The sequence below is a fragment of the Heliangelus exortis genome, chromosome Z, assembly GCF_036169615.1.
Source record: "Heliangelus exortis chromosome Z, bHelExo1.hap1, whole genome shotgun sequence".
NCBI classification, from domain to species: Eukaryota; Metazoa; Chordata; class Aves; order Apodiformes; family Trochilidae; genus Heliangelus; species Heliangelus exortis.
Genome location: NC_092454.1, coordinates 33,680,226 through 33,694,982, shown reverse-complemented (window position 1 = coordinate 33,694,982; position 14,757 = coordinate 33,680,226).

Genomic DNA, 14,757 nt, shown 5'->3' with positions numbered 1-14,757 from the left:
CCCTTTTAGCAGGCACCACCCTCTTACCACATTTCACAATCTCATCCTCCAGCTAGGCTCAAAGAAACACCAACTGAAGAAGTGCCCTTAGCTGTGGGCTTTAGGCTTATTAATGCAGCTAAATCACATCAACAGTGTTTGCTTCGTTTGGCAAGACCAAAAGAATCACAGCACTATAAATGCACCTAGCTAGTGTATAACCCCTAATTCCTGATTTACTATATAAATGACCTGTGTTGCAACAGTTGACTGTTGAAAAAGTAGCATTTTGATATCAAAAGATGATATAGCATTCAACGAAAACTGAACCTAAACTACCACTGTGGATATTCCAACGTTCTGTTGCAGTGCACTATGTAAAACAGATCAAGAATTACTCATTTTTATTCATTTCTCCAGGCAAGAGTAAAAATTGTCGCCACAATCCTATGTCTTCAGTGTATAGCAATTCCCAAGTTGGCCACTAGCATGTGGGTCCAATTGCCCAGATCTGTGGGTCCTCTGACTTTTCCAAGTACAGCCTTAAGGGTCTCTTCCATCTCAACACTTTCATGCCCTTCACTGCAAGATGCCAATCCCTGTTGTCCTCTACTTTTTATTGGTACACTTTTCATCAGCTGTTGCCATCAGCTGCACAGGAAGACCCTTTTACCATCTCTGCTGCACCAGTGAGCAGCTTAGCTGCACAATGTCACCTAAAGGATGGAAGAGTTTTTTTCATACCAGCCTTTGGAAAGGCCTGGAAACATTTACACTTCTGCCTAAGCACCAGTGGAAGAAGTGCTGAAGACAATGGAAGTTTGAAAAACAATGGTTTACAAAAACAAAATTCAGACAGATTGCTGGCAAGCTATTTCTTCACATTAGGCATTGAGACAAAATCCATTACTAACACAAGTCTGTAGAGAACCGGGATACACCTACAGATTTTTGAGGTCCATGAAGTCTTTTAAGAGGTTTAGTCTTCACTGTCAGTTACTGTGAAGGTGAAACTTAATGAAAGACTTCATGGATCTGGTCCCTCAAGCAGTCACTTAACTGCCAAAAAGACAGAAAATTTGTGCTGGAAGCCACCACTCTGAGCACAGAGGTATGTAAAATCAGTGTTCACATGAAATCTGACTAGGAGCAACCAAAACAAACCGGCAAGTGTACAGGCCTTAAAGACTCTGGCCTGACTGAGGGAAATTGCTTTCTCTTCCTTCAGATGCCAGAAATAAATGCCTTCTGAAAAATTTCTTTTCAGCCCTGTAAATCTCGCACAGCTCTGAGTCAAGCAGAAGCAGTAACTCCAGAAACCAGATGAATTTGAAATCAAGAGGTATCTGCAGAATTAGATGGCATTCGCTATCCCACAGATTCTGGTTCAATTTAATAACTTGCTGAAGTGCCAACTGATGCTCTGTTTAAGAAAATCTGAGTTGCTCACTGTTATTCTAAAGACAACTAGCAGCTGAGAAGTTACTCAAATCACTTACTTGGCCAACAAAATAAAATATTCCTGAAACAATACAACTGAGTTCAGTAGTGCCTTTAAAAAGACAACTACCTCCAAAGAAGTAATTTTAGAAACTTTTCAGAAAAAAGAAAGCAAACCAAACACTATTATGTTTCTGTAAAAGCCTGTATTTGCCACAAAGACCACTGACAGGCATTGTTATGAAAACTGGAAAAATACTCAGATGGGTGCTGGCTTTGGCTGGGATAGACTTCAATTTCTTTTAAGTAACTGGCATGAGACTAGGTTTTGGATTTGTGCTCTAAACAGTATGGATCACACGGGGATGCTTTTGTTATTGTTGAGCAATGCTCACACAGTCAAGACCTCTTCTTGTTTCTCACCCCACCAGCAGCTGGACTGGGGTGCACAAGAAGCTGGGAGGGAACACAGCTGGGACAGCTGATCCCAACTGACCAGAGGGATATTCCATACCATATGACATCACGTGCAGAAAGTAAAGTTTGGGAAGAAGAAAGAAGGGGGAGATGTTTGGAGTTATGGCAAGTAACTGTTCTTTCCAAGTTAACCATTACATACAATGAAGCCCCTCCTGGGAGGCAGGAGGCAGGAGAGGCTACCACCACCCGTCCTCCTGAAATTCAGCTGCACGCAGGCTCAGTCGGAACAACGCTCTTGCTCCCTGGGACGTGGCGTGGCTGTGCGCGATGGGCCCCGCAGCCCTCACTGGCCCAAACCAGGACAGGGACAGAAGAACTTAGACCCTGATCGGGTATCCGGAATCGGAATTCTGGCCCTATGGCCCCCAAACAAAACAAAAAAAGGGAAATTTGACAGGTCCTAGGATTATTAGGATATTGTAGACCATGGCTTGAAAGCTCTAGTGAAAAGGTAAAATTCTTGCCTGAAAAATTAACGAATAACCAGCTTAAGTGGTTTGCTGAAGATGATCTAAAGAATTCATATGTTTGCATATTTCACAATGTTCAAGGCAGATATATTACTAGTACTCTCAAAGTTGGGTTAGCAAAATACTTTGTAAAAGTAAGGTTAGCAAACACTTTATAATTATTCAACCGGAATTCACAAACACAAACATATATTGCAACAGCAAGAAGGAAAATTTCTGCACCGGCCGGAGGTTCCTGGGGGGTGGTCTCTGAACTAATGCTCTGCTGGTTTTCACGTTACACGTCTCCAGTTAGGCCCTACCCTTTTGTAGCTCCCAAGGTTGGGTCCTTGAGAGGTGAGCACATGTCAACCTCATGAACCTCAAGAAGGCCAAGCATGAGGTTGAGGCAATGTGAAGAACAATCACAGGCTGGGCAGGGAGTGAATGAACAGGGAGCAACTCTGAGGGGAAGGGCATGGGGTTGCTGATTGACGAGAAGGTCAACAGGAGCTGGCAGTGCACGCTTGCAGCCCACAAAGCCACAACCGGATCCTGGGCGGCATCAAAAGAAGGGTGGCCAGCAAGTCGAGGCAGGTTGTTCTCCTCCTCTACACTGCTCTTGTGAGACCCCACCTGGAGTACTGCGTTCAGTTCTGGAGGCTCCAGCACAAGAAGAGCGTTTACCTTCTGGAGCGAGTCCAAAGGAGGGCCGTGAAGATGATCAGAAGAGGTGCTGTCAAGCACCTCTCCGATGAAGACAGGCTGGGAGAGTTGGGGTTCTTCAGCCCAGAGAGGAGAAGGCTCTAAGAGAGACCTCCTACCCTCCCTGCAAGGGACCTTGTGCAGACCCTGCTTAGCAGGCACACCTCCTACTCCAGTCTGAATTGCTACATTTATTTCTCCTCACCCACTTCTCCTTTTTTCTCTTGATCCTCCTTTTCTTTCTGGTTTCAGCTGTGGTCTTCTGGCTTTGTCATTGTCATGGCTGGAGCCTAGCTGATCCCAAGGGACCGCGAGGCTCCTTCTTGTGAGGCTTGCACTCCCGGTGGCAGTCACAGGCAAAATGAACACAGTTTGTTTGAAAAGATCACTTTAATTTATCAATAACGAAAGCACAACGGGGCAAAGGGAAAACACAAACAAGAGCTCAAATACTTCACACCACCCCTCCCCTCTAGCCGAGACAAAGAGAAAACACAAACAAGAACTCCCATCCTTTACACCACCCCTCCCCTCTAGCCGAGAAAAAATTACTTTGTCCCAATATCTCAGTCCCGCTATCTCCGTCCTTCCTTTCCTTCCTCTGCTTTCAGCTGTGGCCTTCTGGCTTTGCCATCTGCCCGTGGACCTGCACTCGATAAATGCAGGTGTATGCTGGGTTTTCCCAGTTGCTCATCACAGCAAGTTTGATGAGTGAGAACGCTGTGGGAAATGGCGCCTTCTGTAAAGAAAAGAGAGAAGAGAAGGTGGGGGTGTGAAGAGCAATAATGCCATCCGCCAGTCTCCCCCTGCCAAGACTTCTCCTGCCCAGGAGCAAGGTTCTGAAAGTGGGCAGGGGTGGCTCTGGAAACAGGAGGCCCAGTGCTAGTCCCACGGCTGCTGAGCTCCACACTTCCGCTGCCTTCTCTGCCTGCTTTGCTCCTGGCAGGAGTGAGAGAACCAGCAGAGCAGTGCCGTACTATGCTGGGAGGACAGGGCACTCTCCAGGCTTCCAGCAGACCCCAAGAAGGACCAGCAGTACTGCCCCACGCCTTTTCTCCCCTTCCAGGTGTCCCTGATTCTCCACAGCACACAGCGTTGCTTTTGTGGAGCAGCCATGTGTGCAGCTGGCTCTCTGCTGGGTGCAGCCAGGCATCTCCCAGGACTCCTGCTCCCGTGGGCCTGACCAGGCTCTTGCTGTTGTCCCTTTACCAACACCACCACCACACGCTACCCAGCCCTCCAAACTCCGGCAGGCCTTCCCTGTCAGTGCTCTGTTCCCCTCTGCCCAGGGAGAAAGCTTTTGTGCTCCTCCTGCCCTGGACTTGCAGGCAAACCTGGTTTCCTCCATGGCATCATGCCCCCTGCATGCACTGTACCTTGAGAGGGAAGGTCTGAATACTGGTTCCTGCCACGTCATATGTGAATTTAACCAGCAGGATTTCTTCCTCTCCATTCTCCTCCAGTCCCTGAAGGACAAAGCACAAAGAGAGCAGCTCAGGCTCGGCCCAACAAAGGGGAAATGGACACATCACCATCTAGAGCCCCCCAAACTCCAGAGCTCCAGGAGAGGTCTAGCGCTTTTTACAACTCAGCTCAGTCTCTGCCTTGGGATTTGGTGAAGAAGCCAGAACAGGGTCTGCAGGGCCAGAAGAAATTTTAAGAGGGATGAACTCACTAGAGTCCATGATGTATCCCACTGGGATATGGCACTGCTCAGCAGAGAGCAGGACTTGGGTCTTAGAGAATGCACAAAAGTGAGCAAGACCCTGTCATGACTTTCCCCCAGGGCCTGATCCCTGCCAGACATGCACAGCAGAGACTTACATAGGCAGAGACGTCTCGGGGGGCACTGATGACCATCCCAGAAGGAGAGGCTTCATCCACGTTGTGCTGCAACGTGATGGACGTCAGGTGGACTCGCGCTGGCAACCTGATGACAACCTGACCCTGCTGCCCTTGGAAAGGCCAGCACTTTCCTATGGAAACATCCTCCTGCAACCAGAACATCAACACAACTGCCCATGTAGCTAGATGTAGCACTGGTGTGTCCCTGGGGTCTATTTCAGCTCAAAACTGGGGTGCTGTGAGGAGATGGACAGAAGCAGGAGGAGTTCTGACCCATTCCCTTCCTGAGGGGAATCACGGATTTGTAGCAAGCCCAGGCAGGCATTACAGCCTTGCTTTCAGTAACCTGATCAACTCTGTGGGCGTGGGCAGTGTACATGGAGTAAACATGAGAGCTCTGGAGATCAGTCCCCATCTTCACAGGAAGGAACAAAGCCAGCACTGATGACTTCTGCTGTGTTACCTGCAAAATAGTATCCGGAGGATTGGGACTGCGGTAGAACCAGAACCGGTTTCCTTCTCTATAGTCATAGGTCTTGGACGTTCTCTTTCTGTCAATGGTGGCACCTGTAAGGAAAGAAGAGCAGAAGGCTGCAAGAGGCCGCAGACAAGGGGGACTTGGTGCTCAGACACTATTTCTGCCTCCTCCAGCCAGCTCCACGTCTGTCAGTCCTGCCCCAGCTGCGCAGGGCAACGCCAACAGCCACATGCCTGGTCTGCTTCTCTCAGAGCACCACGAGGAGAAGGTCTGAAGGCTCTTGGAGATGGCAGGCCACCCGTGTGTGTGCCAGCAGACCAAAGCTGCGGGCTTGCCCAGCCACTCCCTCCCTCCTCGGGTGCAGCGGTGAGGAAGAGAGCCCCTCCATCGGCACGGGAACGCACGTGGGGACAGCACCAGAGGCTCCCGTGCAGAGGCCGAGGAAAGGACTGGGAGGCAGTCTGGGGAGAGCCACTCTGCCACTGCCTTTGCTCTTGGGCCCCATGAGACATGAAAGCTCCCCCACTCTGGAGAGCAGTGCCTGCAGCACAGGCTCCTCTGGGGAGCACTGCAGACAAGTGCAAGGCAAGGAGGCTTGGGCTGCTTGTGTCCATACCAGAGCTCTGCAGGGCCCAGTCAGACGGCTTGTAGAGTTCTGAATGCATCCAGGACACTGCCTGCTCGACTTCCTGGGAACAGCATGAACAGACAGAAAAGGAGCACATCAGCAGGCAGTTCAGCATGGCTACTGGTGGCCTGAGATGTAGTGGGTCAGCGGCAGAAACACAGGGCACAGCCTTGTCCACAGAGATGCCTGACTGTGCCTGTGGTGTGAGCTGCCAGGGCTGAGGAAGCAGATCCGTGGCCACAGCCTGGGCTGCACTGACAAGGGTTTCCACACCCTCATCCCCAGCCTCCACGCTCTCCAGCAGGCACTCCAGGAGATGGGCTCAGAGCCTGCAAGCGATGGCTGTCCCTGTGAGCATGCCTGGGTCACACTGGTGCCTCAGGAGCTCGGCCCGCACAGCCAGAGGTACTGGAGTGCCAAGGGAAGGTTGTCAGGTGTCCTCTGGTGCTTGAAGCGGCCCGGTTATACTTGGGCAAGAGAAGAGCCCAGACAGTGTAGAAGTTTGCCCAGAGAGCACCCGGGTGACTGCGGTCAGCAGCCCAACAGCAACAACAACCCCACAGAGTCCTTTTCTCAAGGCTTTTGCCCAGCCAAGCATCCTTCCCCAAAATGCAGCATCACCTCCTTCACATGCTTGAACTCTGCCTTCAGTTGAGCCACCTTTGCCACCAGGAGGTCCATCTTTTCGACTTGTTCCATGTGCAAAGCAGATGTCTTTTGGATTGGTTCATCATGCAAAGCAGATGCCTTCCTGGAGGAACGGAAAGCAGATCTTGTCAGGGAGAAGCCTATCCCCAGCTGGGAGCAGCTGAGCTCAGCAAGGAGGAGAGACACACGTGTTTTCCTTGCTTTGCAAGTGCTTCCCTTCCACACCAGGCTGAGCAACAGGCAAAGGCAGGAGGGAAGTATGGGAGGCGTGGCTGCTAGGGAATGGCTGCAGGTAGCATGAGGCCACCTGCCCCTTCTGCACAGAACCAGGTGTCCAGCTCAGGACACATCTCTTACCACAGGGGCTCCGGGTCTGCTCCCAAGGCATATGCCAGCCCCTGAAAGGGAAAAACGCTTCATCAGTGCATCTGCTAGCAGAGCTGCCGAGCGTTCCCAGGAGGGGCTTCCCGAGAAAGACAGGGCAGAAGCTGCTGCTGCTGCTTGGGATCTCCCTGCATAGAAGCAGAAGAGCCCGTGATTTATCCAGCCACTGTCCGAAATGCCCTGTGGGAGGAGGTGCCCATCCCAAGAGAGTCACTGACCTCTCTCAGTCCCACAGCCCACATTGCCCATACTGCCACTGGGCTCCTGAAGATAACACCACCTGCGATTCAGAACACCAAGAGACTGTTACGTTGCTGGGGTTGCCAGAGATGGCTGCGGTCGTGTTGTCAGCCCCGTGTGGGGAGGGAGCAGGGAGAGGATTAATGTCTGACTGGGGGTCATCAGGCCGGGCTTGAGGGGACTGCCCAGCCGTGATCTACGGGTGTGCTGGGTGCCACACAGCTAGTCCCCATTTCCTCTTGCTGCTTCAGTGAGTGCTGAGACCAGGCTGCATGGGCCAGGAGAAGTAGCTCTCCATCGGGGTCGCCTCTGGGAGTCCCTGTGCCAGGCTTGGAAGTACCTACGCCCTTCTCTCGCAGACTTGTGGACTTAGCAATGCATCTGTTGGCTTGGTCCAGTAGCCAGAGCAGCAGCGTGGTTGGCTGCCTGCCAGTCTTACTGCCCACCCCACCAAGGCCGTACTCGGGGAGCACTTGGGACACAGGAGTCGCCACACACACTTGCCCAAAAGGCCAGTCAAGGAAGGTAGCATGCAGCACAGCCAGGTTGTCTCTCTTTGACATTTGCTTGTGAACACTCACCCAACGCCATTTGGAGCTGCAAGATGATGATGCTCAGTAATACCTTCTTTAGAGACACCCTTTGCCTGAAAAAGAGGGAGTCCTTTGGCTGTCAGTAGGTCCCTGGGTTGCTGGCTGGCGAACACTCTCTGCTCTCCCCTATGCTTGCTCTGGCTCTCAGGGAGCCCCTTTCTCACCCATTCCATAGCAGGAACATGAAATACATACATAGTGAAGATCCACGTGCCCAGATGTCCCCAGAGGGAGGCGAGGCGAGGCCACCTGCCAGAAGGCAAGGAGGGCTGAAGGCCGTCCCTGGGCAAAGAAACCAGAAACAATTTGGGCCTGTGTGTGGAGGACTCTCCTCTAGTTACCAGTGCCACCACTGCTACCCCTGCCCCACAGGCAGGCTGTGCCTCTGTGTCTCAGGGGGGCCAGTCTGAGGTCCCAGGGGCTTGGCCAGCTCAGGAAGCAAAATTCCCCCAGGGCTGAAGGGCTGGGATCCTACCCCTGCAGCACGAGGCCACTGCTGACCCAGTGGCCCTGCTGAACACTGGCTTTGGGCCGGCAGTGTGAGCCTGGCTTTCAGCCCAGCCCCATCCCCACAGAAGGGGGGCTGCACAGCCACGCGGCTCCTCCTCAGAGATCCTCTGTCGGATTCCCCAGGCTGCTCCACACCCTGCCGACCGCATTAGGCCGTGTCCCTGCTGCCACCCCAACCTGGCCCGGGCAGGAGCAGACCACTACATACTTATCTGCTTGGCAGCTTCTTGGCCCTGCTGCCTCCTCTGTGAGGCTGAGGTTGGTCTTGGCTTCCGAGGAGCCTCTGCAGGCCCTTTGTTGTTCTGCTCGAGGCTCCTTTCTCCTTGCCATCTTGGTCACAGAAGGGTCAGACACAGCTGCTGTCTTCACCTGGCCAGGGAGAACCAGCTCCAGCAGCAGCTCCCTGGCTACTGAGGGTTCCTTCCCCTCGCACCACAAGGCTGTGGGGGCGGCTAGCTGTGACCTCACAGTGGGGCTCCCCGGGGCTTAGCAAGGTGGGGAGACTCTGTGGGCTGCTCCCCTGGGGCAGCATCATGGCTGCTGCCCTTCTTTCCGGGCGGAAGAAGAACATTTACCTCCCAGAGTGAGTCTGGAGGAGGGCTGTGAAAATGATCAGAACAGGGCTCAAGCACCTCTCCAATGAAGACAGGCAAGAGCAAACTTTCTTTTCAAGGCATACACAAAACACACAGAAAGAGTTGCTGCATGTGCCACAGGTCTAAAAAAAGTCAACCAAACCAATGCCACTCATCACAAAATGCACTAAAACAAGTTAAATTTGTAATTACTAGCCCTTTTAGCAGGCACCACCCTCTTACCACATTTCACAATCTCATCCTCCAGCTAGGCTCAAAGAAACACCAACTGAAGAAGTGCCCTTAGCTGTGGGCTTTAGGCTTATTAATGCAGCTAAATCACATCAACAGTGTTTGCTTCGTTTGGCAAGACCAAAAGAATCACAGCACTATAAATGCACCTAGCTAGTGTATAACCCCTAATTCCTGATTTACTATATAAATGACCTGTGTTGCAACAGTTGACTGTTGAAAAAGTAGCATTTTGATATCAAAAGATGATATAGCATTCAACGAAAACTGAACCTAAACTACCACTGTGGATATTCCAACGTTCTGTTGCAGTGCACTATGTAAAACAGATCAAGAATTACTCATTTTTATTCATTTCTCCAGGCAAGAGTAAAAATTGTCGCCACAATCCTATGTCTTCAGTGTATAGCAATTCCCAAGTTGGCCACTAGCATGTGGGTCCAATTGCCCAGATCTGTGGGTCCTCTGACTTTTCCAAGTACAGCCTTAAGGGTCTCTTCCATCTCAACACTTTCATGCCCTTCACTGCAAGATGCCAATCCCTGTTGTCCTCTACTTTTTATTGGTACACTTTTCATCAGCTGTTGCCATCAGCTGCACAGGAAGACCCTTTTACCATCTCTGCTGCACCAGTGAGCAGCTTAGCTGCACAATGTCACCTAAAGGATGGAAGAGTTTTTTTCATACCAGCCTTTGGAAAGGCCTGGAAACATTTACACTTCTGCCTAAGCACCAGTGGAAGAAGTGCTGAAGACAATGGAAGTTTGAAAAACAATGGTTTACAAAAACAAAATTCAGACAGATTGCTGGCAAGCTATTTCTTCACATTAGGCATTGAGACAAAATCCATTACTAACACAAGTCTGTAGAGAACCGGGATACACCTACAGATTTTTGAGGTCCATGAAGTCTTTTAAGAGGTTTAGTCTTCACTGTCAGTTACTGTGAAGGTGAAACTTAATGAAAGACTTCATGGATCTGGTCCCTCAAGCAGTCACTTAACTGCCAAAAAGACAGAAAATTTGTGCTGGAAGCCACCACTCTGAGCACAGAGGTATGTAAAATCAGTGTTCACATGAAATCTGACTAGGAGCAACCAAAACAAACCGGCAAGTGTACAGGCCTTAAAGACTCTGGCCTGACTGAGGGAAATTGCTTTCTCTTCCTTCAGATGCCAGAAATAAATGCCTTCTGAAAAATTTCTTTTCAGCCCTGTAAATCTCGCACAGCTCTGAGTCAAGCAGAAGCAGTAACTCCAGAAACCAGATGAATTTGAAATCAAGAGGTATCTGCAGAATTAGATGGCATTCGCTATCCCACAGATTCTGGTTCAATTTAATAACTTGCTGAAGTGCCAACTGATGCTCTGTTTAAGAAAATCTGAGTTGCTCACTGTTATTCTAAAGACAACTAGCAGCTGAGAAGTTACTCAAATCACTTACTTGGCCAACAAAATAAAATATTCCTGAAACAATACAACTGAGTTCAGTAGTGCCTTTAAAAAGACAACTACCTCCAAAGAAGTAATTTTAGAAACTTTTCAGAAAAAAGAAAGCAAACCAAACACTATTATGTTTCTGTAAAAGCCTGTATTTGCCACAAAGACCACTGACAGGCATTGTTATGAAAACTGGAAAAATACTCAGATGGGTGCTGGCTTTGGCTGGGATAGACTTCAATTTCTTTTAAGTAACTGGCATGAGACTAGGTTTTGGATTTGTGCTCTAAACAGTATGGATCACACGGGGATGCTTTTGTTATTGTTGAGCAATGCTCACACAGTCAAGACCTCTTCTTGTTTCTCACCCCACCAGCAGCTGGACTGGGGTGCACAAGAAGCTGGGAGGGAACACAGCTGGGACAGCTGATCCCAACTGACCAGAGGGATATTCCATACCATATGACATCACGTGCAGAAAGTAAAGTTTGGGAAGAAGAAAGAAGGGGGAGATGTTTGGAGTTATGGCAAGTAACTGTTCTTTCCAAGTTAACCATTACATACAATGAAGCCCCTCCTGGGAGGCAGGAGGCAGGAGAGGCTACCACCACCCGTCCTCCTGAAATTCAGCTGCACGCAGGCTCAGTCGGAACAACGCTCTTGCTCCCTGGGACGTGGCGTGGCTGTGCGCGATGGGCCCCGCAGCCCTCACTGGCCCAAACCAGGACAGGGACAGAAGAACTTAGACCCTGATCGGGTATCCGGAATCGGAATTCTGGCCCTATGGCCCCCAAACAAAACAAAAAAAGGGAAATTTGACAGGTCCTAGGATTATTAGGATATTGTAGACCATGGCTTGAAAGCTCTAGTGAAAAGGTAAAATTCTTGCCTGAAAAATTAACGAATAACCAGCTTAAGTGGTTTGCTGAAGATGATCTAAAGAATTCATATGTTTGCATATTTCACAATGTTCAAGGCAGATATATTACTAGTACTCTCAAAGTTGGGTTAGCAAAATACTTTGTAAAAGTAAGGTTAGCAAACACTTTATAATTATTCAACAGGAATTCACAAACACAAACATATATTGCAACAGCAAGAAGGAAAATTTCTGCACCGGCCGGAGGTTCCTGGGGGGTGGTCTCTGAACTAATGCTCTGCTGGTTTTCACGTTACACGTCTCCAGTTAGGCCCTACCCTTTTGTAGCTCCCAAGGTTGGGTCCTTGAGAGGTGAGCACATGTCAACCTCATGAACCTCAAGAAGGCCAAGCATGAGGTTGAGGCAATGTGAAGAACAATCACAGGCTGGGCAGGGAGTGAATGAACAGGGAGCAACTCTGAGGGGAAGGGCATGGGGTTGCTGATTGACGAGAAGGTCAACAGGAGCTGGCAGTGCACGCTTGCAGCCCACAAAGCCACAACCGGATCCTGGGCGGCATCAAAAGAAGGGTGGCCAGCAAGTCGAGGCAGGTTGTTCTCCTCCTCTACACTGCTCTTGTGAGACCCCACCTGGAGTACTGCGTTCAGTTCTGGAGGCTCCAGCACAAGAAGAGCGTTTACCTTCTGGAGCGAGTCCAAAGGAGGGCCGTGAAGATGATCAGAAGAGGTGCTGTCAAGCACCTCTCCGATGAAGACAGGCTGGGAGAGTTGGGGTTCTTCAGCCCAGAGAGGAGAAGGCTCTAAGAGAGACCTCCTACCCTCCCTGCAAGGGACCTTGTGCAGACCCTGCTTAGCAGGCACACCTCCTACTCCAGTCTGAATTGCTACATTTATTTCTCCTCACCCACTTCTCCTTTTTTCTCTTGATCCTCCTTTTCTTTCTGGTTTCAGCTGTGGTCTTCTGGCTTTGTCATTGTCATGGCTGGAGCCTAGCTGATCCCAAGGGACCGCGAGGCTCCTTCTTGTGAGGCTTGCACTCCTGGTGGCAGTCACAGGCAAAATGAACACAGTTTGTTTGAAAAGATCACTTTAATTTATCAATAACGAAAGCACAACGGGGCAAAGGGAAAACACAAACAAGAGCTCAAATACTTCACACCACCCCTCCCCTCTAGCCGAGACAAAGAGAAAACACAAACAAGAACTCCCATCCTTTACACCACCCCTCCCCTCTAGCCGAGAAAAAATTACTTTGTCCCAATATCTCAGTCCCGCTATCTCCGTCCTTCCTTTCCTTCCTCTGCTTTCAGCTGTGGCCTTCTGGCTTTGCCATCTGCCCGTGGACCTGCACTCGATAAATGCAGGTGTATGCTGGGTTTTCCCAGTTGCTCATCACAGCAAGTTTGATGAGTGAGAACGCTGTGGGAAATGGCGCCTTCTGTAAAGAAAAGAGAGAAGAGAAGGTGGGGGTGTGAAGAGCAATAATGCCATCCGCCAGTCTCCCCCTGCCAAGACTTCTCCTGCCCAGGAGCAAGGTTCTGAAAGTGGGCAGGGGTGGCTCTGGAAACAGGAGGCCCAGTGCTAGTCCCACGGCTGCTGAGCTCCACACTTCCGCTGCCTTCTCTGCCTGCTTTGCTCCTGGCAGGAGTGAGAGAACCAGCAGAGCAGTGCCGTACTATGCTGGGAGGACAGGGCACTCTCCAGGCTTCCAGCAGACCCCAAGAAGGACCAGCAGTACTGCCCCACGCCTTTTCTCCCCTTCCAGGTGTCCCTGATTCTCCACAGCACACAGCGTTGCTTTTGTGGAGCAGCCATGTGTGCAGCTGGCTCTCTGCTGGGTGCAGCCAGGCATCTCCCAGGACTCCTGCTCCCGTGGGCCTGACCAGGCTCTTGCTGTTGTCCCTTTACCAACACCACCACCACACGCTACCCAGCCCTCCAAACTCCGGCAGGCCTTCCCTGTCAGTGCTCTGTTCCCCTCTGCCCAGGGAGAAAGCTTTTGTGCTCCTCCTGCCCTGGACTTGCAGGCAAACCTGGTTTCCTCCATGGCATCATGCCCCCTGCATGCACTGTACCTTGAGAGGGAAGGTCTGAATACTGGTTCCTGCCACGTCATATGTGAATTTAACCAGCAGGATTTCTTCCTCTCCATTCTCCTCCAGTCCCTGAAGGACAAAGCACAAAGAGAGCAGCTCAGGCTCGGCCCAACAAAGGGGAAATGGACACATCACCATCTAGAGCCCCCCAAACTCCAGAGCTCCAGGAGAGGTCTAGCGCTTTTTACAACTCAGCTCAGTCTCTGCCTTGGGATTTGGTGAAGAAGCCAGAACAGGGTCTGCAGGGCCAGAAGAAATTTTAAGAGGGATGAACTCACTAGAGTCCATGATGTATCCCACTGGGATACTGCACTGCTCAGCAGAGAGCAGGACTTGGGTCTTAGAGAATGCACAAAAGTGAGCAAGACCCTGTCATGTCTTTCCCCCAGGGCTTGATCCCTGCCAGACATGCGCAGCAGAGACTTACATAGGCAGAGACGTCTCGGGGGGCACTGATGACCATCCCAGAAGGAGAGGCTTCATCCACGTTGTGCTGCAACGTGATGGACGTCAGGTGGACTCGCGCTGGCAACCTGATGACAACCTGACCCTGCTGCCCTTGGAAAGGCCAGCACTTTCCTGGGGTAACATCCTCCTGCAACCAGGACATCAGCGTTGGCATCAACACAACTGCCCATGTAGACAGATGTAGTGACACTGGTGTGTCTCTGGGGTCTATTTCAGCTCGAAACTGGGCTGCTGTGAGGAGATGGACAGAAGCAGGAGGCCTTCCCTGCCTGACAAGAGGGCTCTCAGGGAGAAAAGCCTTTGACCCAGCTGTGGCAGAAGAATGCAGGCAAGATGCAGCAGTTCATCTCAGTTCTGACCCATTCCCTTCCTGATTCGAATCAGGAAGCAGATCCGTGGCCACAGCCTGGGCTGCACTGACAAGGGTTTCCACACCCTCATCCCCAGCCTCCACGCTCTCCAGCAGGCACTCCAGGAGATGGGCTCAGAGCCTGCAAGCGATGGCTGTCCCTGTGAGCATGCCTGGGTCACACTGGTGCCTCAGGAGCTCGGCCCGCACAGCCAGAGGTACTGGAATGCCAAGGGAAGGTTGTCAGGTGTCCTCTGGTGCTTGAAGCATTCCAGTTATAGTTGGGCGAGAGAAGAGCTCGGACAGTGGAGGAGTTTGCC